This window comes from Microcebus murinus, chromosome 15, assembly GCF_040939455.1.
Source record: "Microcebus murinus isolate Inina chromosome 15, M.murinus_Inina_mat1.0, whole genome shotgun sequence".
NCBI lineage: Eukaryota > Metazoa > Chordata > Mammalia > Primates > Cheirogaleidae > Microcebus > Microcebus murinus.
In genome coordinates, this window is record NC_134118.1 from 53,513,256 (window position 1) to 53,540,543 (window position 27,288).

Below are 27,288 nucleotides of genomic sequence, written 5' to 3' on the forward strand. Positions count from 1 at the left end.
CTCAATGGGATAAATATTAAAAAAATTCTGTGACTGTCTTTAGTCCACTACATAATTCAATCTAAAATTGTAATGCTCCTTCCCATTTAATTCACAATTATTAGTTTTATATTTCTAGTATTTTAATAACTGTTATTATTCCTCCTACAATAACTGATTGAAGAGGTCTATAATCCTTAAAAGTAAATACATTCTTTTTTCTCTGCTTAACTAATCCTTCTAACTCTGGCAATGCATCATCTTTTAAAAATTGTTCTCTTTTTCTTAAAAGAAAAAATAACTAAGCATTTATGTGAGATGAAAGTTGACACCATTATAAGTCTTTGTTTGCATTTGGAGTTGCATGGGGAAAAATAAGGCACATTTTCTTTTGTCAGGTAAAAGCTGCAGAATATGAATTATGTTGATTCATAATAGACATGTCATTTCTAACCTTCCAGTCTTCGCAGTCTGAAAAACACATTCCACTAGTCATAAACATCCTCTTAACTGACATATGCTTCACCTTAACCTTGTATCCCCTCCAGGTAATTCTTCATGCTGATTTGTTCTGGTCTGACATCTCCTTTGTGTGCTGGGATTTAAGTTAACCTTTTATATTTTTATAACAGATGCCGTATGCACTGTAGTCAGGGATTTGGTTAATTGCTTCTCTGATGGAGAGACCATCTTCAGTAGCAAAGGATTTAAAAAGATTCAAGAAATCAACAACAGGTAAATTAGGAGAGGATCAGAGACTTCCCTGCTAGAAAAAAAAATGTAAATGTTAAAAGCTTGATCTGATTCTCATGCTCATGCATATTTCTAAAATAGGATTGTCGACTACAAATGCAAAGCAGCTCCAATTTGATATTAGTGACTTTGTCTGTTTTATATGCTGAAACCCTAAAGCAGCAGAACTGACTGCCAAGTATTGATGTAAGAGTATTGACAAAACAGAAGGCTTCACAGTGAGAATATCCTCTCATAAGGCTCCACACAGTGACTGTGTAATTACAGCTTCAGTCTCTGCACATCACATCTCTGGGCCACTGGCCTCTTGGACTTGATTTCACCGTTCACCTCCTCCCAACTTAGCAACAACAACTAAAAGGACAGAGGGAGGAAAATGAGCTAATTAACTATTAATATGACAGGTAATAATCAATGACTTGAAACAAATAATCTTTGAGATGAGGAAGGTAACGTCTTTCAAAGATTCAGGAATAACAAATACTATCTATATGATATCTCTTGTTAAATTCCACTTCAGCAGTGCATATAGCTCTAAATGACTTCTTAGAAAATAACATAATGCAGGGGAATTCTCCTCTCAATGAGGTATTAGATGAAAGGAAGTTAGGTCCCTCAGTAAATTATGACTTATTTGAAAATAGAAGATATGCTGGTCACCATAATGGATTCATGGTTATCGTGACCTGCTGAAAAGTTTAATTTTATAAAGTATGCATGTGTAAAGTTGTAAACATGCATACTTTATAAGATAGATTGTAAATATACAGGTAATGAAAGTACATGCCAAAATATTTCTAACCTATGGTGGTATATGATATAAAAAGTTTAGTGAACATTACCCTCCAAGAGCTTTCTTTTTGAGACAGAATCTTGCTCTGTTGCCCGGGCTAGAGTGCCGTGGTATCAGCCTAGCTCACAGCAACCTCCAACTCCTGGGCTTAAGCAGTTCTCCTGTCTCAGCCTCCTGAGTAGCTGGGATTATAGGCATGCGTCACCACACCCAGTTAATTTTTCTATTTTTAATAGAGATGGGGCATCATTCTTGCTCAGGCTGTTCTCGAACTCCTAAGCTCAAGTAATCCTCCTGCCTCAGCCTCCCAGAGTGCTAGGATTATAGGCATGAGCCACTATACCCTGCTAAAGAGCTTTCTGATTTTAATAAGAATGCCACAAGGAGTAGTAACATAGAAAGATTTTATCTTTGAAATCAGCCATTGTAGAGTAAGAATTCCATTTCAATATTAAAAAAAAATATCTTATACAAATTACATTTAAAAGATCAAGATAATAACAAACCTCACAGAGATATTGTCAGGATAAAATAAAATAGAATAAATGATATCACACAGTGCAAGGATTAATGAACACAGTGGCCCATAAATGTCAGCTCTGCTCTCCTTTCTCTTCTCCCAGTTTCTTTGACAGATTTACTTTGACCACTTGTGGGTTATTTGGTATTCATGGCTGCATTCTGTTGTTTTTCTTGAATCTCTCTCACTACTAAATCTAGATATTCTGTAGGTTTATTTTGTTAGTTGTTTCATATGTAATTCATCCTTTATTCAAAAAACAATAGCTTATTTTATTATAATGAAACATTTTAGTATTTTGGAGCAACTAATAATTGGATGAGGTGGAAAAATGGGAGTTTTTTTTTCCTCTGGACCATCCTTTCTTTCTTGACTTTCTCCTGTTTCCACTCACCCACCTTCCCTTTCCCACTTAAGTCACTAGTTCCACTCCACCTGAGCAGCTTGTTTGCAACATTGGACGTTGATCCTCATCATCCTCAGTTTCCCTCTCTCTCTGGTGGGAAACCGTTGCCTTGTTCCAGTTCTCACCTTATAACAGGATTCAGATTGGCTAAAACTCCAAACTCCTCTCACTGAGGCAGAAGTTTTATCTCAGTCACCCCACCTCAAGTCTTACCTCTTAAAAACTTTTTTTAATACATAAAAAAGTCAAACAAAACCCATCTTTCATCACAGCAAGTTGCTTTCCTCTTATTTAATTTCCTTTGTCCCTATTATTTAAGTCTTTCACTTATCTGTCCACTCAAACAACACCCTCACCAACACATACACAAGCAATAACAGACGTTAAGACTCAATTTTTAACTATAGCCTCAAAGATTTAAGTTTGAGCTACAACATAAAACTATGTTCTTTCCTGCAAACTGTTGAGTTGTCATCTCATTATTATTACTAGAGAAACAAACATGTGAGCCCTATAGCAAGACATATGACAATTAAGAAAGCATGATCAATGACAGATTCTAACATATACTTTATCAAATTATAATAGAAAACCCAAATGGAGGGTATAAGACGGGGGAAATAGACCAAGACATGTTGCAATAGAACCCGAGAGCATGGAGATCCAAGAAAAGAACAACTTTTGTGTCTTCTGTAGGAAGAAAATTTTGTCATTTGCAAAGATAAGGAAACAAAATCAATTGACTCCCAAATGTTAGATATGGTAACGTCATATGAAGCCGTAATTAGCGAATTCATAGTTACAACAAGATATTTCTCTCATTGGAGATAGCTACGTAAATGATTCAAGTTAATTGTTCCTACTTTCAATGTCTCCTTTTTTATGTGTCTTTACATAAAGTTATATTAAATAGTATAGATGAAATAATTACTCAAATAATTCATGGATAAAAATCTTCATTGATATGCACTAAGTTAGGAGGGCCTAAATTATCCAATTTTAGCTGTAAATTGTAGTCACATTCCCCCCAAACTGCTAACATTTTATCTTCTGTAATTGCATAGCTAAATCCAAGACCATTTGTCCTTTTCAGTGTTTAAATTGTAAGAGGTAGGCATGGTTTAGAGCATGAAATGATGAGGTGCAATTAGCTATGCAAAATTTCACAGTGCTGGGTAAGTAAGAGATAAATCCCTATCTCAATTTTTCCTTCTGTCACTTAGTTCCAGATACCTCAAACATATATCCAGCCCCATCAGTCATAATAGTAATAAAAGAATACCATAACAATACAAAAGGTATAGATTTGGAGCTGTTCTAATAGCATAAATCTACCATTGATGTGTAGCTTTAGGATTAGTAATGTAGGCTCTAGGGGTACACTGTTGCCCTTGCTAATTCTATGATACAATCAAGTTATTTCACTTCTCTGTGGAGTTCTCATGGAGGTTAAGTGGATTAATATAGTCATACACGTAGAATAGTGTCATCAATGTTCAGAAAATTCGCATTCCTTTTATATTTTCTTACACCAAAGATAGCACTCTTTATAGGCTATTTCTGTCTAAAATCTCAGAAGCTACCACATCTCAGGATTGGTACACTGGCATTGGTGTAGATGATTCAAAATAAATATTATGCTACAAGAACATTAAGTTTAGACAATCAGGTATGAATAAGGTGGTGAGAATTCAAAGGGGGGAAAAAGCAAGATCAGTGAATAAGATGAAGAACAAGGTATCAATGAGGGAAAAAAAGAAGTAGGAGAATGTTCTGTCTTCGAAGGCAAAAGAAGAGTATTAAAGGGGTAAGAATTGGCAAGTATGTCTAATTCTGCTGAGAGTTTGAATAAGATGAGAATAGAGATGTGGCCACTGGTTTCGACACATGGAGATTGGTATGACATCATCAAGAACAGTGTCGGGAGTTGGGAGGAAAGATTTAGAGTAGATGACAAAAGAATGACAGAAGAGACAGTGGAAATGGTTGTAGAAATATCAGTACGTTTGGTAGAGAAAAATGTAAGCAACTGAAGGGGCACATGGGTCAAGGGAGGATATTTTAAAATCATTTTTAAGCTCTATGGTGTTCAGTGATTTTGCTTTGTTCACTATTCACCCGGTGCCTGGTACGGTGCCTGGCACACAGTAGCTGCTCAAAAGACTTGTTGGATGAATGAATAATTAAATACATCATATAAAGTAGAATCTGGTTACATAATGATGTACAGAACCCGGTGTAGAGAGAAGTTTATAGTCAGAGACAACAGGCAGAGCACCCTTGTAACAGCCACACCCCCACGCTTGGCGCCCCAACCTTGATTTAAGGCCATGCCATTCCACAGGTCCAGAAACCAGAGACTACAGCATGGCCCACTTCTTTCCTTCAACTAGCTAATTGCACTGACTTTCTATCTCACCTCGTTTCACCCCCTCAGGGAAGCTCTTCCAGATCCCTATTTAGATTTGGAATCTTCTCTTCACACTGCTATAATTGGTAATTTTATCTGGCCGTCTTTCTAACTCATCAATAAGATCCTTGATGGTGCAGACTATGCCCGGTTTGATTTTTCATCTCAGCGTCTGGCAAAATGTCTGGTATAAATCAGACATCAATACACATTTGATGAATAAATAATAAATGACATTCCTACTGGGAATACAATGTGCTTTTCTGTCAGCACACATATTCTAGTCTTCTTGGTATTTCTTTTTTATTTCTCATTACACAGTAATCCATGACTAGATATTCATATTCAGGTTTATTAGTTTCTTGTGTGTTGGTGAACATGATCCAATTCCATACAATCTTTTAGGAGAATGCATTTCTTTTTTTATTTGTCAATTTAGGAAGTAGGACCTTAATCCCTAAAGGTAGAGGCTTAGTTACCTTTGCCATGAATCAGCTTAACTGGAATTAACAGCAAAAGTAATAATTTATGATGTCATCTCACAATTATTGAATAAAAATATTTTTCTATTTTCTTATGAGTGAAACACAGCCAAGGAAACTATCACAAGAGCAAACAGACAATCTACAAAATGGGAGAAAATATTTGCATGCTACATATCTGATAAAGGACTGATAACTAGAATCTACATAGAACTCAGGAAAATCAGAAAGAAAAAAAATCAAACAACCCCATTAAAAAGTGGGCAAAGGACATGAACAGAAACTTTTCAAAAGAAGACAGACTAATGGCCAACATTAGACATATGGACAACATATGAAAAAATACTCAACATCTCTAATCATGAGGAAAATGCAAATCAAAACCACAATGAGATATCACTTAATTCCAGTGACAGTGGCTATTATCAAAAAGTCCCCAAACAGTAAATGTTGACATGGATATACAGAGATAGGAACAGTCATACACTACTGGTGGGACTGCAAACTAGTACAACCTTTGTGGAAAGTAATATGGAGATACCTCAAAGAGCTACAGGTAGAATTACCATTTGATCCAGCAATCCCAATACTGGGCATCTACCCGAAGAAAAAAAAGGACATTCTATAAAAAAGACATCTGCATTAAAATGTTTATAGCAGCACAAGTCACAATTGCAAACATATGGAAACAGCCCAAGTGCTCATCAATACATGAGTGATTAATAAAATGTGGTATATGTATACCATGGAGTTCTACTCAGCCACAAAAAACAATGGTGATCTAGCACCTGTTGTATTTTCCTGGATACAGTTGGAGACCATTCTACTAAGTGAAATATCATCAGAATGGCAAAACAAGCACCACATGTACTTGCCATCAAATTGGTATTAACTGATCAACCCTTATGTGCACACATAGGAGTGACATTCATCGGGTGTCTGGCAGGTGGGAGGGGGAAGGTGGGAATGGATATATTAACACCTAATGAGTGCCGTGTACACTATCTGGAGGATGGACACACTTTAAGCTCTGACTAGGGTGGCAAAGGCAATATATGTAACCTAAACATTTGTACCTAAACATTTGTATTATTTCAGTAATATGCTGAAATAATAATAATAATAATAAAACAAAAAAATTAAAATAAACTAGAAAAAAAGAATTAAAATTTTAAGTTACAGTTTGATTACATTTCATATAGTCAGTCTTTCTTTTAGCAATCATGTAAATCAAACAATGAGACAATAGACACTGTCACAATATAGGACAACTTTTACTGAACTACCCTTTTATTTAACATCCAGATTAGATTTGTCCTAATTGAATAATAATAAAAACCTTTGATGGTGAGTTCTCATGTCTGTTCCTTATTGTTATAGAAATTGTCACTAAATTAATTAACTATAATTTCTTTTAACATTTATTCTAATATCCCTTGGCTTTAAGAAGCTACCTTGTTTTGAGATATTAATATTTTTGGTAACTATATTCCTCTGGTCTTTCATTTCTATTAATATTCAACATGAAGTAGAATGCCTTTAAATGCCAATAACTGTCCCAGTTCATCCATAATTCATAAATCCCTTTTCAACATGTAATTCATAGGTATCGGTATTGCCCACTGACTCTAGAATTAAAGTGAGATAGAACAGAGGCAGGCAGCACTGGAAAATAACTGTCAGTTTCCGTAACCTTATAAAAATTAGCTGGTTAGATGAAGTTCATATTACTTCCATGTCAAGGAGGAAAAGCTATTAGAGGCACCCTATGGATCCAAATTTCATTTTATTTATTTTTATTTACATTTTTACACTGTTTGATGAGATAAAGCTCTTAAGAAATACTGTATCATTTGCAAGATGAGTTGCTGAATCTTAAGAAGGAAGTAGTCCTAACCATGACAAATGTCATTCTCAAAAATGAATTTTAAAAATATTTACAACTGCCCATCAAAAGTGTAGCTGTGCTCATAGAAACAGGGCTACATTTTAAAGTGGAAAACCAATGCATGAGTGAAATATTATGCTTTTACTTAATCAATGAATATTGATAAAGATAACCAATAGATACCCCTTTAAGGGTTAAGATATTTTAATTTAATTCTCCTAATGATGAAGAAACCTTTATTACAATGCAGATAAAAATATTTTACAACTAGAGATGTCTTAAGCAATTTAATTTGCTTCATTTCGTATTGCACAATACAATGACCACCCTTTGTGACAAAAAGCTCCAAAACACCTTGGAATTTTCTGGGTGACAGGAGCATCTTTTTTCTAATGAAGCAACTTTTGATGGGCTCCTGGATAGCTTCAGGATAGGGGCTGGTCACCAGTTAGAACAAGCCATGATTAGAAGCTTGGGCCTGTTAGCCCCACCCCCATTCTCTAGGGATGGAAAAGGAGCTAGAGATTGAGTTAATAACCAATTATCTCTACATGATGAAGCCTCCATAAAAAGTTCTAAAGGATGAAATTTGGAGAACTTCCAGGTTGGTGAGCACATCCATGTGCTGAAAGGGTTGTGCACTTCAACTCCATGGGAACAAAAGCTCCTGAACTTCAAATTCTTCCAAACCTTACCCTATGTACCTCTTCATCTGGCTGTTCTTCTGTACCCTTCCCTTTGTAATAAACTGGTAGATGTAGGCAAGTGTTTTCCTGGGTTCTGTGAACCATTCTAGCAAATGATCAAACCCAAAAAGTGGGTATGGAACCCTCCTATTTATAGCCATATAGTTAGTCGGAAGAACAACCTAAATTTGTAACTGGTCTCAGAGGTTGTGGGGGAGCAGTGTTGTGGAACTGAGCCCTTAACCTTTGGGGTGTACTAACTCCAGGTATGCAGTGTCAGAATTGAATTGAATTGTCAGAATTGAATTGAATTGTAAGACTGGTGTTGGAGAACTATTGCTGGTGTTGGAGAATTGGTTGGTATAGGAACACCTCTGCCCTCCATCACGCATCTACATCTGGTGTGGGAAGTATGGTGTTCTAGAAGTACTGTGAATGAGGGTATAGAAGAGAACTATTTGTTTTGTTCCTGTAAAGTTATTGACTATCTATCTTCTAATAGATAGTCAATAGATATTGAACCTTCTCACAATGACTACCAACCTTGTCAAACAGGCAAACATGGTCAACTCTGAGCTCCAGTATCACCTCCTATTTGACGGCATTTTCATCTATTGCTGCCTTTTCCCCAAGAGAGCTATGCAGTCCCTGTTTGTTTACCTAATGAATTCTGTTAAAACTCAGTCATGGTGTTTTCACCAATGCCCCATCCTGAACTTGTTTACATGTCTGCCGTGGCCAGGCAAATGAGAATATCTTAATAACAAAGATACTCCTTGTACATTGAATTAGGGTAATTTGGGGGAGAATATCAATTTGTGTGTGTGTTTCTTTTTCTTTTTTTTTTTCTCGTAATAGATTTAGGGGGTATAAGTTGAATTATGTTATATGTATACATGGCATAGTGATGGAGTCTGGGCTTTTATCATACCCATCACTCGAGTAGCATACATTGTACCCCATAGGTAAGATGGATTTAGGTTAATAAGGTTGATTTTGAGAATAAAAAAGGAGCTGTGGCAGAAATAACATTGTCAATTCAGATCAGTAGGTATGCTGAGTGTATAGGATACAGTGATAAATATGACAATGTTCCTGTGCTAAAGAGGTGGAAAAATCTACAAGGAATGCTGTATCTGAACACCAAAATTCTGACAGAGTTACGAGCATGATATAAAGTTATATTCACATTACATAGAATAAAATATGTAGATGTAAGTTTTGTAAACATAAAAATAATGGCTGAATTTATGACATAGAATAAGTTCACATCAGAAACATATATACCAAAATATCCCAAAGTAATCTTAAGATTTCTATTGGAATTTCAAGAACGAATTCTTTCCTTAGATTTTACCATCTAGGTAAGAGTAACAAGTAATCCAGTGATTAACTGATGAAAACATGAATAACTAAAAAAATGTATGACTTGAGAAATTGACTGAAAGTGGTAGGAAAAAAATCTATCAAACGAAAAACTCAGCTAATGGTCTATGGTGTATGCTCTGTCCTCCTCTAAAAAAATGCACAAAGTTTTGAATATTTTAGCAATGATCTCTTCTTCCCCACCCTGAGCCTGTGTTGTAATGCATATTCAAGTTTAATCAGATCATCAATACTGAAGTCCTTGAACATAATTGATAGGACAGCATTGAAGTAATGCTCATTCAGTACCAACTTTCTGGTCCAGCAGAGGGCATTGAAAGGATATCAAGAACATGCCCATGTCATGGAGGGGTTAGGGAGCCAAAATTAGGTAACTGAGAGTGGAGATGGCAAAATAAATAGTGAAATATGGCACAAAGGTAAGAAGAGAGCCTTACCCACAATCTGCAGCATCACTGTCAGACTTACACACACACACACATTGAATTTGTATAAAAACGACAGACAACTTATGCAGGTGTTTTTCCAGGGCACATGAACAAGTTCATTTAGTCCAAGGAAAGCCAGATGCCTACCCACCAAGAGATCACAGAGTGATACTAACTTGGTAATTCCACCATGTCCAGATGTTGATCTTGAGTTTTGCTAAATCTAGAGCTCTCCAGTGCCCTCAAAACTGAGGATAACTTTTGAAAATTATACTCACATGGAACAGAAGGCATACAGGAACCATGACCTCAAATGCCAGACCAGTCCATAGGGCTTTCAGGCAGTCTATTCTTAGGAGTGCATCTTAAAAAGAAAGGAAAATAAAGAGTTATTTATATAATTCAGATGTTTAATTGCATAATCCTTCTGACTCTACTCCAAGAATATGCAAGTAGACAAAAGGACTCAATTAATTAGGTGGGGTTTTTTATCTCTATTTCCTCCAGAATTTATTTTTGCAGTTTTCTCTGCTTTGATTAATCCATTCAATCAAGACTTGTCTCTGATATGACAACCATTCTGCTTCTGCTCTTATCCAACCTGAGTTTCCCTATTCCAAGTTTTTGGAGGAAAGAAGCAGGGGTGGAATTTACCACTACACATATACCACCTACATCTTCTATAATGTTTCATCTTTTACACTCTCAGATTCATGACTGGTCTTAGATATACACAAACAGGTAGAAGTTTTTCAATCTCCTCTGCAGACTTTTGGAAATCTCCACATTTCCTCAGCTAATGCCAAGATACTCTTTCAACATCTTTATGTGTGACATTGATCTGATTAGTCCCTGTATTTTGAATGTGTATTAAACCCACAAGGAGAAAAATAAATATTGATGTAAATCTACAGATGTTAGCAAACTTCCCCCCTTCCTAATCCTTTAGATAAAGATCATGGATAAAATCACTAATGACATCTTATACCAACAAAATTATACTTTTGTATAATAAGCTGGATAAAGCAGGTTTTGGGTTAATTTTTTTTACAAAATTCAATTTTGTGGTCCCTCAACTGTTGAAATAAATCCGCATGATGCTAAATAACTTATTCCCTTCTCAACATCTGCAGTGAATGTTTTCAGAACTGAAGAAGTTAGACACACAGGCGTGCTCACATGCTCAATAGTGAGAGGACTAAAAAAATATTCTTAAATTAAAATGTTAAATGTAAGCATTTCTTTATAAAATTGGACACTCTCATATCACTAAGCCATAAAATAGTACTTCTCCACATTTCTATGTTTTTACAGTGTACTTTCAAATTTAGTGTTTCATTTGATCTTCATTATAAAGATAGTTTAGTATCCCTGTTTATAGGGAACTGAATAGATACAGAGATTAAGAATTTTACTCAAAATGATTCAACTAATAGGTAGCAGATCCAAACTGAGAACTAAAACCAAAACCCATGTTATCTGAATGAAAATCTAGAGCAATTTTCTTTTTTTTTTTAATTTCAGAATATTATGGAGTTACAAACATTTTGGTTACATATATTGCCTTTGCACCGCTCAAGCCAGAGGTACAAGTGTGGCCGTCTTCCAGATAGTGTGCTTTGCACTCATTAGTTGTGAATTTACCCATCTCCTCCACCTGCCCAGCACCTGATGAATATTACTTCCACATGTGCACCTAAGAGTTGTTCAGTTAGTACCAATTTGATGGTTAGTACATGTGGTGCTTATTTTTCCATTCTTGTGATACTTTACTTCAAAGAATGGGCTCCAGCTTCATCCAGGATAATACAAGAGGTGCTAGATTACCATTATTTTTTATGGTTGAGAGCAGTTTTTAATATACCAATAACATGATGTCATTTGCCTCACATTATAAGGAAAAAAATTGTAAAAAAAGAAAAGTATCAATGTTCATAGGAAAAATATTTGCTTTTACATTCTTCTCCATAATCCTGTTTCAAATATCTCCATCTAATGTTATCTTTTCCTAATTATGAATAACCATAATGAACTCCACTAAAATAGTGTTAAAGTAAAAAATAAGACTTTACAATACTATACATACATTATATTAATATTAAGGCCAAGGTTATCAGCAGAATAAAAACTCTGAACAGGTGGAGAAATAAGAAAAACATCTACAATAAAATCCATGTTCTGAGCTCAATTTTATGTTTTTAAAATTGGCAGAGGGTCACAATGAAACTTACTCTTCATGAGCAAAAAGTATTGTTATCTATTCTTTCAGACCTAGGCTTGGAGTAGCAAAAGTAAATAACGGCCTTGTGCTTTCTATGAAGCTTCCACAAGTCTCCCCCAAAGCTACTGATAATGACTTCTTGTCAAAAGGAATATAGGAAAACATTTTTTTTTCCATTCCTCTGGAAGTAGGTCTGCATTGTTTCAGAGTTGTAGTCACAAACCTGGCCAAGTTGGCAAGTGGACACTCAGTGCCCTCCAGCTCTCTGAGGCAAATCAGAGCCTTAAATGACAGCAGCAGCCAAAATACTCAATTGTACCCTTCAGATTCTCTAGCAGTTTCACAATTGCAGTAATGTCATTGAATTCATTGACATAGATCTGGTGTGTTACACTCAAATTGTAAACAGAAAAAATAGTATCACAACTTAATATTACGGTGTCTAGTAATATGTGCAAATTTATATGTATTTTATACTGCTAATTGGTTTTCTTAATAATAATCACTGTCCACAAAAAGTTTTCATTCTCTCTTTGACATAAGATGAAATCAATTTGGATTTTCTAAAATTTCCATTTAATTGCTTAAAAATGGATTTGTGTAAACCGAGACCCAGAATCTGGCCCACTCCGCTGACCTGCTATCTGAATTTAGGAGCATTATTTCTTATCTCTAAGTCCCAGCATCCTCATCTGCAAACTGGAAATAATGATAACACTCATTTTGTAGATTTATTTAAAGGATATAATCCATATAAACTCCTAGTGTCAGGCATAGAGAACATACCTAGTGAATATTAGCTTTTATGGTAAGTTGGTTTTATTATTGATAAATATCTCAAGTACATTTTAGCAATTATTATTTGCAAGAGACTCTTACATCCCTGTACTATTTTTACTGTTTATTGATTTTTTCCCTATTTTCTAACATATGTATTTCAGATAAGTAATTTCCATTTAAGTTGTTTTGAAGAAGAAAAGAATTACTAAAATAATAGATAAAAGATACTTTGCCACATAGGTTTACCCTTTAGGGTTAAGATCAATGTAGGAGGCTCAAGGCCTTTGCATTAAGAGAAAGAATCCATAATTCATAACATAAAAACAAACATTTTGTAACATCATAAAATGACACCTATACCATCAACAATACTTTTTTTTCTTTTGACAATATTTTCCCTGTGAAAAATTTGATTTTCAGTCAAGATAATGATTATTGCTTATTTGAGTAGCTCAAATAAGCTACTCATCCAGGCCACCACCACTTCTGAGGGAGTCATTAGAATGACTAGTGGTTCTCTGGAGCCTTTCCCAGACTGACAGGTTGTCACCTGTGCTGAGATAACTGACAACGGGGTCTGGAACTACTGCTTTGCGTGGGTCTCAGCCTCTGCACCTTCCCATGGGGTGTAGGCGGCAGAGGCTGTAGGCCCTGTTCTGCATTGCTGTCCTGTGTCTTATAGTTACAGACAGAATGGCTCATCATATGGCCTAGACATGTGTGTCTAAGGTGATAGCCACTAGTTACATGTCACTATTTAAAGTTGTTTCTATTAACTTAAGTTAAATCTAAAATGCATGTCCTCAATTGCATTTGCAACATTGTGTCTGCTCAATAGCCACCTGTGGCTTGTGGCTACCACATTGAACAGCACAGATGTGAAGCATTTCCCTTATTGCAGAAAGTTCTATTGGGCAGTCCTGGCCTAGACCTTGGGAGAACAAATGATGAGCAAAGCCTGAAGCCGAGCATCACATCTCCGGGATTCGATGAGAGGTAGTCAGCTCTTGTTCTTATGTTTATTCTCTTGTTCTCTGTATGCTTCTCTTGTTCTTACATTTATTTTTATAATTTCTTTACCAAATTAGTCCTGATTTCTTATTTGTTGTGTTCTCCTTTGTATCTTTAGGAATTTAAGTCAAGAAATGTTATTTCTCCTTGTGGAAGAATGAAAGGGATATGCTGTATATATGGATCACTGAAATCCACAGAGAAATATTTGGTTATTTTATTTATATGTTGTATCATGTTTATGGAGGAATGCTTTCTTACCCCTACTATGTGTTTGTATACACCGTGGCTCCTCAAAACTTCACTGACTGAATTTCTTTCTATTTGAAAATAATTTAAGATAGTATCACTATATTAAATTGCCTATTTAAAATTTCAGAGTGTTTTCCTAAAAATGTCCCTTTTATGAGCTCATAAGATTTCATTCACAATGCTTAATATTAATATATCTGGGACTTGTCATGTCTCTTATTATTAAAGTTATCAAGAGAATCCATGGGCTGTAAAACTCTAGAGAATAGTACATTTGAGACATGCCAAGCAACTGTCCCTCCTTACTTCTGATGATAAAAGGCATCCTAGACGAAGGGCTGCATTAAATGTTCAGATGATATTCTGTTCACCAAAGAGAGCCAGCTGTTTATACTTGGCGGCAGACTGCAACAGAATTATCTCATTTGCAAATCTTGGGATATGGAGATGCAGATAAATGTTAGCACTATAAACCAGCAAATGTAGACTGAGCAGTATTCTTAGTATTTGGAGGAAGACTTTGTATTTCATATTTGTGCATATGGAGCTTTGAAAACTTATTCATAAACACGCCATCTGAGCAATATGGCACATGAGGCATTTTTTAATATGGCCAAAGTTGTATTATGATATTTCCTTGCATAATGTTATACAAACAAATATTTTAATATTCCACTTGTATAAAATGTGAATAAGAAAGGTGTTTAGCAGTGGAAACAAGAATTTGTCTGGCATGTGTTTATAATAAAATGTGTGTTTTCTGCCAATCAAATGCCTTAGATAAAGACAATATTACTCTTTCTCAAGGGACAAAGGCCTCCATTCAGTAGGTAATGACATGTTAGAATTTATTTGGTAAATTTACTTGGTTAACACATTCATATCTTAGCCTTCACAAAAAGTTCAGCATTCAAGAGGAAAGAGTGTATTCATAGGAGATTTGTTTATGAGTCTGAAAACAAATATGAGGAACTCAAAGGATTGGTCAATAATAACTTTTGAAAATATGAGATTCAATTTTAGCCCAAGAATTTTTTTTAAAATTGGGAGAATAAAGATCTTCATTCATAGTAAAAAATAAAAATACTACTTTTCCTTGAATGAAAAGAAATTTAGCCATCACTACTAATAGCTAAGCAAGGAAAGGCTGTTCTTATCCCTTCAATTCAAGAGGATCCATTCCAGCTCTGTTAATCAACTCATTCTTCTCACTACAATCAGAATGATCTTTTTAAAATACAAATAAGATCACATGGAATTCTTAAACACTAGAATGACTTCTATTGTCCCTAGAAAAAACATTCAATCCTTTAACCTTTAACATGGCCTACAAAGCACTGCTTGATTGATCTCTCCTGCCATGACACTGCTACCAGGTCTTATAGAATCCCAAATACACAAAGGCACTAAATGAATATTGAATGAATGAATAAAACAATTACAACATTTTTCTCAGACAAGAAGAGAGTAAAGTGATGGATGTGGTGTACGCATTTCCCTGACCACCCTGTATAAAATAAGAACATTTTCCTTCCTTCATTCTCCATTCCCTAACAGTATTTTATTTTCCTTCTAGCATAAATACCTTACATATATTTATTTATATATATATATATAAACTCCATAATGGCAAAGATGTTGTCTGGTTTGTCCACTGTTATATCTTCTAATGGCCTGATCTGTCTATGATGTAAAGTATGTGCACAATACACTGCTGTTGAATTAATGAATGAATAAATTACTCTGTTCCTTAAGCACAGACTTGGCTCATCAGTGAAAGGGTGAGAAAGCATTTTCTATGGCCACTTTGACTTCTATCATTCTCTTTTTCCCCATCTAATATAACATTCTATTCTCCAAGTTACCATTTGAGGGACTCATCTATTTATTCATTGCAAAGTCCATTTTTTTCTTTCCTTATTTAAAAAGGCTCACTGGCACCCTTGCCTTCAGGATAAAATTAAAAATACTTAGCATAGATGCATGACGTTGCCCTCTTGCTAACATTGCCAAGACTAACTCCCACCCTTACTCCCTATTTTCCATGTTATAGTCAAGCTAACCATCTCTCAGTTCCTCAGGCACACATGCTCTCCCTCATTCGCTGGGATGCCATTGCACAAACTGGTTCCTCTCTTTAGGAAACTCTTCTTCCCCACTAGTCGCTTTCACTCTTAATTTTTCTACAGAGTTGTGCTTTAGAAGTAGGGAAGGCTTCTCCAGACTGCAAATGCTTGGGGATGTGCCCTTGCCGTGTTTCCCTGGTGCTTACTACTTTCTGTACGTATCATAGAGCACTTAGCCTCCCATGATTTTTATTGTTTATTTGTCTATATTTCCCCTACATAGTAAGACCTTGATGGCAGAGGTGATCACTGTTCACACACAGTAGCTGTGCATGAAAATAGTATTTGTTGAATGAGGAAATGAGGCAAATAGCTCATAATTTTAAATTAGCTACAAATCTCCAGCGATCTTTTAGATTAGATCCCTTGGGATCCAAAACCATACTGGGGACGTGGTAAAGACTTACAGGTTTCCACAACAAGGGAAGGCATGTTGGTTGATTGCCTGATGTTCATATAACAATGTTTAAAGGAGTTTAGCTTAATTGCAAGACAAACTGACAATATCTAGAGAATTGTGCTAATCTCCAATAAATTGCTTAAAAATACGAACTCTTCCTTTATCCCAAAATCACATACCCAACTATCTGCAGTAAATTTATCTAAGTTCTATGTAACTTTTCTTAAAGTTGCCACAAGAAGCAAGCAAATGTAGGGAAAATTGTGAAAAACATAGCATAAGACTATGTGGCATTAATTTATTGATCAGTCTTTGATTTTCTAGATAGTATTATCTTTTCGAGAAGCTCTTAGATTTCATCATAAAATCCATTATATTGGCATATAATATTGCTCCTAAGATTGTAACATGATATTACTGTAAGTGTCAGAACAGGTAAATCAGGAATCATAACATATCAAAATCTGCTCTTAAGCAGCATAAAAAAAGACTAAAACCTACTTCCTCTTTTAAGATTATTTGGAAAAGCTGATGCAGCATTGCAAGGAGTTGTACACATTTTCTCTGCCACAGCAGCAACTGGAAGACAAGTCTCCTTTAATACAACAAGCAACTTATTATCTTTGCTGTAAATGGAGGAGTAAGTCTCCATTGTGAGGTCTTTCAGTATCACCCCAACACAGCTGCAGACATTTCACTTGGAGAGACACATAAAATTAAAGGTACTGTTATACTCACAGGTCCTAGAGTGGGAGGCACAGCATCACCCAAAGTGCACACAAAGCCCAAAGTTTGGTCATGGCAGACAGGGAATGAGCAGAGTAAGGACCCATGGCCGAGTGCCTGTATTGAGTGTCATGGGTGAGGTAATTTGTGGCAGGCAGGAAACATTCTCATTGGGTAATTTGAATGTAACCGAGACAACATAAAAACAGGGAAGAAGAAAAAGGGGAAAGTCATCATGAAGCTGATCTCTTGAATATTAAAGTTCGCCATGAGCACCCATAAACAGGCAATAACTAGATAAAAGTTCAAAACAAGCAAGGCAGGTGCCAGCAACACCTGCCTTGAGGGAGTTACTGAGGCAACAAATAACAGCTTTCAATTACATTATCATAAATCAAGAACTACCTTAGGAAGCAACTAGAAATATTGATGAATTACTTGGAAAAAAGAAAGTTCAGCATCAACTGAGCCAAAGCTCAAATATCCACATGGAAATAGATGCACGTAAGTTCCATGTAGACACCATCTGATATATTTCTCTACCACAGTTTTTAGTCTGTGAAGAATTCCTGGTTTCCCTTAGCATTAGTTTCCTCATGGAAATGAAGACAATAATATCTGCCTCACTGGTTTGTGGAGATTCAATTAGATAGGAAACATAAAGCACTTAGCACATTATTAGCACATAGTAGCCCATCGATAGTTAATTGATATTATGTTTATGTGCTTTTTGTGGTTTCCCAATCAAGCTTACTAATTTAATTTAAAAATGACACTTGTTTTTTCCCTCCTTGGTTCTAGCTGTCTAAGAAAGAAGGAGAGGGAGAGTGCAGTTAAAAAAAAATGTGTATGGCATACGGTGGAGGAAGTATATGGAAATCAGAATGACTTTCTTGTATTCAAAATGTTTCACTGACCAAACTAAAAAAGTAAAAATGCCTACCTTGAAGCAGGTGACTATAGAAAGGGCAACCTTTTAAAGAATGAATTTGTCAGGGTTTAAACCAACTCACGATGTATATAGAGCTCACTGCTATGGAAATGTGTCTATTTCTGTGAGTTATCAAAAGAACCAGCTCCATTTGGTTAACACAGTACTGTCTAGGATTTTTGATTACATTAGATTACACACAAGGTGCTGTGTTATCTAGTCTCCAAAGACCATGCTCCAGTGAGCCACACTTCCTGGCAGTCACACCCTTATGTCATCTCTTCCCCTTGACTGTGAACTGCCTGTACCTCACCCTTGACCAACAGAATGCGGCAGAGGTGATACTATGGTCATAATGACCAGAGTCTGGGTCAGAAGAAGTTGGGCAGCTTCAGACAGAGCCTATTAGGACACTCACTATTGGAATTTTTCCTTTCAGAAAAGTAATGTCCTGCTCTGAAGCCCATGCCACCTAGAAAGGCCAGTGCAGGTACTCCAATTTTCAAACACTCAGATGAGTTTTAAACCAATACCCACTGTTAACCACCAACCCTGTAAATGAGCCATCTTGAAATCCAGCTCAATAGACCCTTGATTTGACCATAACCAGATGAGATGTCCCAAGTAAGAATTGTCCAACTGAGCCCAATCAATTAACTGGAAAAAGTAAAATAATAAATTATTGTTTATAAATCCTGTTTCACGGTAGCCATTTTTGTTGTTGTTGCTTTTAATTCACCAAAAGATAATAGGAACAGATGCCTATCAAAACTCTTGGCACAGTGTATAGGGTCTGAATAAAATGAGTTTGGTTAGGTGAATCAGAGATTTATTAGAGTTTAATTTTTAATCTGCTATCCAGCTGATGTCAAAACAAACCTGGTAGCAAGAAGTGGTATACTATTTCAATAATTTCAAGATGAAGACATTTTAACTTCTCTAATATTAAGATTCATCTTATCATCAAAAAGATTGTATAATTGCCATTATTTTTCTTTCTTAGAAGGACTTAGGGATCCATCTTCAAATTTTTGACATCTTAGATCATGAAACATATACATTAATTAAATAGATAATCTAAAAGACTCTTCCTTGGACCAACTTCCTCAAAATTTCCTGGAGAGTCAGTTTAAGTAGGTTTCTGGTCCTCACTAAATCAAAATATAGGACCCTGCAGGTCTTTAATAAAGAGACTTTTAAAAAATTCCATAAAATGTAACCTGTATTATAATGTTAACAGAAAACTAATTTTAGAGATTGCAGCTGTGAGTCTTATCCTTACTACATATCTTTTGATCTCTTATTGTCATTTCAGTGATCCAATTGCCTATATGCCAAATAGTCTAAGCTGTCTCAAATATGTACACTGTATTACATTCCAACATTGCCATCAAGTTAAAAATATTTAGATATTGTGATGATGAATGTCATACTTTAATTATATTTCCCTGGAGAAAACATGGAAATAATTCTTAAATTGAGATGTACAATATTCAAAAAGATGGTGTAAATCTATACAGAACATGCTTTCTAAATATTTAAATTTTTCTTTCAGTGTTTGAGTTGTGTAGGGAAGTGTACTTGTTTTGTAAACATGAAACAGATTACCTTCAGACATGTAAAAAATGCCTATTGCTTAGTTCTTAAATCTCTTTCCTCAGAAATTCAGAAATTGTTGAGTCAATTGTAAAGTTAAGTTTGACATTTCACACCCTGATAATCATGTTGGTAGTTATCTATGACTTCTTTTTGTGCACAAAAGTGCAGCTTGGAGGCAAATGCACCATTAAAGGTGCTGTAGCCTTCAGCAACCTTGTTAGTCAAACCTTCCATTTGCTGAATAATTAAAGCCATTGCGATAGCAATATTGTAGCCATCTCAATTCATCATATGAAAATTATTTTTCCCAGAATTTTATTTTTGGCATAGTTTCTTTAGATTCTAACTTTAAGAAAATAGGGATCAAAATATATATTTATAAAATGGTAGAGAATGAATTTTGTTTCATATGGTGGCAGAAAATGAGAGCAGATTGTGTAACAATCATCTTTACCTTATGGCATTGTACACAGAACTGCATTTTGCATAGCAATTCAAATTTAAAAGTTATTCAAATGTTTATTAAGTGAATTCTATAATAGAATAAAATTCTATGTGGGTATGAAAATTCTATGTATACATGATTCTACAATAGAGAGAAACAACTTGTGGCAACGATATTTTGGAATTTGAAAAATGTGCAATTTATTTTTAATTAGAGCCAATTTCAATAAGAAACAAAGGGAGAAAGTTCATATTAGACATCAGGTATATTGAGGGATTAAAGTTCATCTGGGATTACACACTCAAGTATATATGGAATATTTGTGATTTTTGTATAAGAATTAATAAAATATTTATCCCAAATATGTCTTTTTCTGATTGTGAATTTGAATACTAATGTTCCTTCCCAAAATGCCTATTTTTAAGCAGTACATGACAGTTGAAATTATACCATTTAGCTGAATTGGAGCAAAATGAACTTTTTTCACATTATTTCACATTATAATAGAGATATTATCAATTAAACAAATGCCATTCTAAATCAAAGGAATTTCCTTTGATGATGAGCAACATTAAATACTATTTGAACTGTCATAGCCAAAAGAAGATATTCACTAGGAGTGCTGAGCTGGGGCAATGGAAATGTTCCCAACATGGGCTAAATGATTAGCATGGTCTGATAAAAGGGCATTTCAATATTCTGAATCATGTAAACTTGACATAAGGCACAACTAAATAATGTCTCCCATCCACCATAGAGCCACTAATGTTCATCAGTTATCTTTAGCATTTCTGAAGTTTTATTTTTTCTTCTTCAACTAGTCTAAGTAGTAGTGGGATGGAGTACTGGAAGTAACAATAGTACTGGTTGTACTGGTAGTTATAATAATATCAAACTGTTAGGAACTCAGAGTCTCAGCTAATTAACTAGACAAAATCTACACACTTTTTTAATTGAGCATATATCTAATAGATGAGTAGTCTACAAAAATGATTACCTGTCAAGGATCTAAAATCTGACCAAGAATAGTAGGAAAGGCCAAAACAAAACCAGAAAAGGATCAGGTATAGCAGAGAACCAAAAGTATGACTTTCTGCAAATGCTTGACTGACTCACAAAACAACGTATGTTTTTCAATACAAAAAATATGGTTTGGTAAGATGTGTCCAAACAAGCTAAATTATTGAAAAGAACTACAAAGTCTGCATATGAAAGGATGCACATGAACCTTGAAAATGTTTTTGTTGCATTATTTAGAATAGTTATAAATGTCAGGTTACTTCTAGTGGTACTACACTTAAGAGTGGCATTTGCAAAATAATATTTGCCAAAGTTCATGTGACTATTTTTGTGAAAACCATAGGAAAACTTCCTTTTGAAAAAAGTTATGTCTGCCCTTAACAAAAATACTGTAACTGATACTGATATAACTATTATTTTTGTCATTCTTACATAATAACCTTGAATTAGTATATCCCTAGGATGTCTTAAATGCATATTTCAAATTTTTATGAGCTATATGATTGCCCCATAAAGAAATTACTTTAATTAAAATTGTTTGACAGACTACTAAAAGTCATTGCAAGTGTTCATGTAGTATCTCATTAAACATGCAAAACGGTCATTTGTTCAAAGTATTTTCATTTGTTTTCATAGTGAAAAATGCTTGGACATATACAATACACTATACTTTCCTTATCTATTTATGGTCTAAATAATTTTAATGATTCAGATTATCCCTGCTGCTATTATTTTATAGTTTATATTGGAATTAAGAAACTTCAGAAAATTTATTCTAGAAAAGCACATGTTTAAAAAAATTTAGTTTTGAAAATTGACATCAAGGAATAAAATTCTGTGGATAAAATTAATTTGTATGGTTAGTAGGGATTGGAATAATGAAATAAGTTTAATAAATAAATAGGTGGGTTGAAATAGGCAGAAAATAGTGGTGCTGGATTAAAATGTTCATTACTGAAAGATATGCTGAAATAGACATAAAAACTAGTTTTTATCACTCATGAAAACTGAGTGCATTTAGAAGTGATATTTTATAGAATTTTAATTTTGTGAATTTAGTTTTTATAAAAATAAAACTTTTAAATTTTTAGATAATTGTAAATCCAAAGCTCAATGTGGTTTTAGACATACTCATTCTAAGTCACATATATATTTTGGCCATTCATGTATTCCGTAGCATGAAATTAAATTTCACCACCTCTTACCCAAAACTCCCTATACTCCTTTCCTGTTTTTATTTTTTCTTAGCATGAATCGTTTTCTCACAATCTATACAGTACTTTAATTGTTATATTTCTTTTTTTTTTTTCACTAGAATGTAGGCAGATTAGGGGAGGTATTTATTTTAGTTTGATCCATTGTTACATTTCTGATACCTAGAATGGAGTTTGGCACACAATAGACACTCATTAAATATTTTTAAAATGGATGAGCAAAATTAGCCAGATAGTTGCCTGATCTCCACAGTAGTTTATGTTATATAAATGTAAACAGAAAGCAGTAGTGGGTAAACAGGTGTGATGCTCTAGAATTAAACCATTAAATAATACAGCATAATTTGCAAATCCAGTAGTTCTCTGAAAAGAGTTGTATTTTTCAGGATTTTAATTAAAAATAGAGATCTGTTTATCATTAAATTTTATGATTATTTCATGCAATTTTAAAAGGGAAGTATATCCCATGAAAAGAACAGTAAACCTACTTAATACTTTTAGAAGACTGTTTTACTTCAAAATGTATTGTTTCATTTGCACTATATTTCAAAATAACATTTCAAGAAAATAACAATACTGACTTAATTATTAAAATTGACTATATATTAATATATATACACAAACAAATTTTAAAGTATACACATTATTTTACTCATCAATTCAAACTTTTAGAAATCCATCCTATAGCATGTTTTCAAGTTCGCAAAAACATGGATGTCCATTACACCACCAATTATAAAGGTGAAATGAATCACCTAAATGTTTATCAAGAAAGGACTGTTGAATCCATGTTAATTAGCAGTATAAATATTCATGATATTCCTGGTTTTGAGAAATATTATTATTGTTAAATTTCCTGTGTTATTTTCTTTGGATTGTGTTATTTTATATTAAAATGCTTCACACACCTTCTTTATATTAAAAACAAATAAAGGACTGTTTAGCATGCAAATATTTTCTCCCATTCTATAGTTTGTTGGCTCTAATGATAGTTTACATGCCTGTGCAGAAGCTTTTTAATTTGATCAGGTCCCATTTATTTATTTTGGCTATTGCTGTGATAGCTTTGGGGGTCTTCTTCATAAATACTTTGCCGAGGCCAATGTTCACAAGACTTTTTCTAGCATTTTCTTCTAGAATTCTCATGGTTTCATGTCTTAGGTTTAAGTCTGTTATCCATCGTGAGTTGATTTTTGTGAGAGGTCAGAGGTGATAGGTGCAGATCCTGTTTCATTCTTCTACATATGGCTATCCAATTTTCCCAGCACCATTTATTGAATGGGGATTATTTTCCCCAACATATGTTTTTGTCCATTTTGCCAAAGATCAGATGGCAATATAAGGATGGTTTTTTATATCTAAGTTCTCAGTCTGGTCTCCATTGGTCTGTGTCTCTGTTCTTATGCCAATACCATGTTCCATTGGTTGCTATAGCCTTGTAGTATAGCTTGAAGTCTGGTAAATTGATGCGTCCCAATTTGTTCTTTTTGCTTAAGATTGCTTTTGATATACAGGGTCTTCTCTGGTTTCATACAAAGTATAGAATTAATGTTTTAGATATGCAAAAAATGATGTTGGTGTTTTAATAAGGATTGCATTGAATCTGTAGATCACTTTAGATAGTATAGACATTTTAACAATATTGATCCTGCCAATCCATGTGCATGATAGAGTTTTCCATCTCTTTACATCCTCTGGAATTTCTTTTTCTGTGTTTTGTAGTTCTTCCTATATAGGTCTCTCACCTCCTTAGTTAAATATATTCCTAAATATTTAATTTTCTTTGATGCTATTGTGAAAGGTGTTGCATCTTTGATTTGATTCTTGGCTTGATTGGTGCATATGAAAGCTACTGATTTGTGTGTATTGATTTTGTATCCTGAGACTTTGCTGAATTCATTTATCAATTTCAGGAGTTTCTAGGTGGAATTTTTCAAGATTTTTTGATATTATATTAATATCATATCATCAGCTAAGGGCAATAGTTTGACCTCTTCTGCCCCCATTTGGATATCCTTAATTTCCTTCTCTTATCTGATTGTTCTGGCAAGGACTTCCAGCACTATGTTGAATAAAAGTGGATACAATGGGCAACTTGTCTGGTTCCAGTTCTAAGTGAAAATGCTTTCAATTTTTCCCCATTCAGTATGATGTTGGCTGTGGGTTTGCCATATATGGCTTTAATAATTTTGAGGTATGACCCATCTATGCCTATTTTATTAAGAGTTCTTACCATAAAAGGGGGCTGAATTTTGTCAAATGCCTTTTCTGAATCTATTGAGAAGATAATATGGTCTTTGTTCTTGCTTTTATTTACATGGTGAATTACATTCATAGATTTGTGTATGTTGAACCACCCTTGCATCTCTGGGATGAAGCCCACCTGATCATACTACATATTTGATAAAGGGCTGATAACTAGGATGTATATAGAACTCAGGAAAATCAACAAGAGAAAAATCAGACAACTCCATTAAAAAGTGAGCAAAGAACATGAACACAAACTTTTCAAAAGAAGACAGACTAATGGAAAACAAATGTGAAAAATTGCTCCACATCTCTAATCATCAGGGAAATGGAAATCTAAACCACAATGAGATATCACTTAACTCCAATGACAGTGGCTTTTTATAAAAAAAAAAAAAAAATCCCAAAACAACAAATGTTGGCATGGATGCAGAGAGATAGGAACACTCATACACTGCTGGTAGGACTGCAAACTAATGCAAGCTGTATGGAAAATAACATGGAAATACTTCAAAGAGCTAAAAGTAGAACTACCATTTCATTCAATAATTCCACTACTGAGCAAAGGAAAAAAAGGCATTCTATAACAAAGACATCTACAATAGAATGTTTATAGCAGCACAATTCACAATGGCAAAGATGTGGAAACAATCCAAGTGCTCATCAATCCATGAATGGATTAGTAAAATGTGGTATATGTATACCATGGTGTACTACTCAACCATAAAAAACAATGGTAACCAAATACCTCTTGTATTATCTTGGATGAAGCTGGAATCCATTCTTTGAAGTGAAGTATCATAAGAATCGAAAAATAAGCACCACATCTATTCACCATTAAATTGATACTAATTGGTCAACACTGATGTGCACATACAGAAGTAACATTCATCGGGTGTTGGGGAAGTGGAAGGGGGATGGAGTGGATGGGTAAATTCATACCTAATGGGTGTGGTGTGCACTATCTGGGGAATGGGCACACTTGTAGCTCTAACTTGGGCAGTGCAAAGGCAGTATATGTAACCAAAGCATCTGTACACCTGTAATATTCTGAAATTAAAAAATAAATTTAAAAAAGCACTGCTTAAATAAAATAGTGTACACTCATGTTATGAAATACTATGTACTAGGTAAAAAGACAAAATTATGAGTAAATAGTCCCAAAGGACATTAAGTGAGAAATTAAGGATACAAAAGAGAATATTATAATGAGTCCTTATGTGTCAAAAATGGTAAAATGTGCATATGTAAATATGGAATATCAGTAAATAATTGTGAGAAAAATTTTTGAAAATAGTTTTTATAATTTTTAATCTCTAAATTGTGATACCAGGTAAAAGCCTACTTTTACCTATCTGTTTTCTTATATTTACTTTGAAGTGCTGATTACTTCCAAAGTGCATTTACTACTTTATGATTAAAAACTAGGTTATAGTAAATAAATAAAATATGCATATGCTTTGACACAGCAATTTTGTTTCTAGTAATTTATCCTTAAAAAAATGATTAAGGATGTGCATAAAGATTTATGTATCTAATGCTCATTGCAGCATTGTTTATTACAACAAAAATGGAAAATAGCCAATCCTGCAATATGAGAGTGTGGTTAAATAAATTACAGTACATCTATTTTATGAATACTATGTATTCATTAAAATCATACTGTGGAAGTTTTCTACTAAATGATGTATCATCTTTTATTAACAAGTTTTAAAAGCAAGGAGCAAAGGGTTATAAAATGGTATATGCAGTAGGTTCACATTTTGATTAAATATATTCATATTTTTCAGATGTTTATATGTCAAATTCTTAACTAGTTGTCTATTGATTTAATTAATTTATGGGTGATTTTTATGTTCTTTTTTTGTACTTATATACTTTCCAAAATTTCTACAATAATATGCATTACTTTTAGAGAGAAATTATTACCAAAAATACATTAAAATCATATTTATAATTATGAAAAATTTTCCTGCATGAGAAAAATAAAAGGCCAACAAGTTTTAAAGTTTACTAATATTATGCCCCTGTCCACAATTTTTATTAATAACACCCAAAAGAGTAATTTGCAGTCCTGAAACACAGAAACAATGAACCCAATCAAACACCAGATGAAATAAAGTTAGATAAAATCAGGCTCACTGGGGAAATGCTGAGGAACCAAGTCTGAATGAAGGCAAATATCTCATTTTAAATGGCAGAACAATGATTTAGTAAAACATAATTAATTTTACTTTTATTATCACTATGTCACTTCACTTTGTTTCAAAATAAAAATAATCATGATGATTACCATTTGCCAAATGCCAATTATATGGTTTTTACATAATCCTTACAAAATATTCCTACATGATGAGCCATACTTTTTGTGGGATTTTGTGGATACTAAATTGGAATATCAAAGAAGCTTAAAAATTTGCTCAAACATATGCATCTAGTAATTAGTACAGTTAGAATATAACCAGATTTCCTTCAAACCAAACTCAGTACACTTTCTATTATCTTACCAGCCTGCCAAGATATTTTCCTGCTTGCGTTAAACAAACCCGATGTCCAGATATGCTGCAAACTTTGGGGCACTTGAA

At 34.2% G+C, this 27,288-nt stretch overlaps 1 long non-coding RNA gene across 1 annotated transcript in view; it reads right to left on the minus strand.

The window, feature by feature from the left end:
* The window catches only part of LOC105885836 (uncharacterized), a 406,927-nt gene that overhangs the window by 59,448 nt on the left and 320,191 nt on the right, over positions 1-27,288 (minus strand). Inside the window, exon 3 of the long non-coding RNA XR_001160837.2 lies at positions 10,010-10,095. This is a non-coding gene — a long non-coding RNA (uncharacterized LOC105885836). The remainder of the gene's footprint in view (positions 1-10,009; positions 10,096-27,288) is intronic.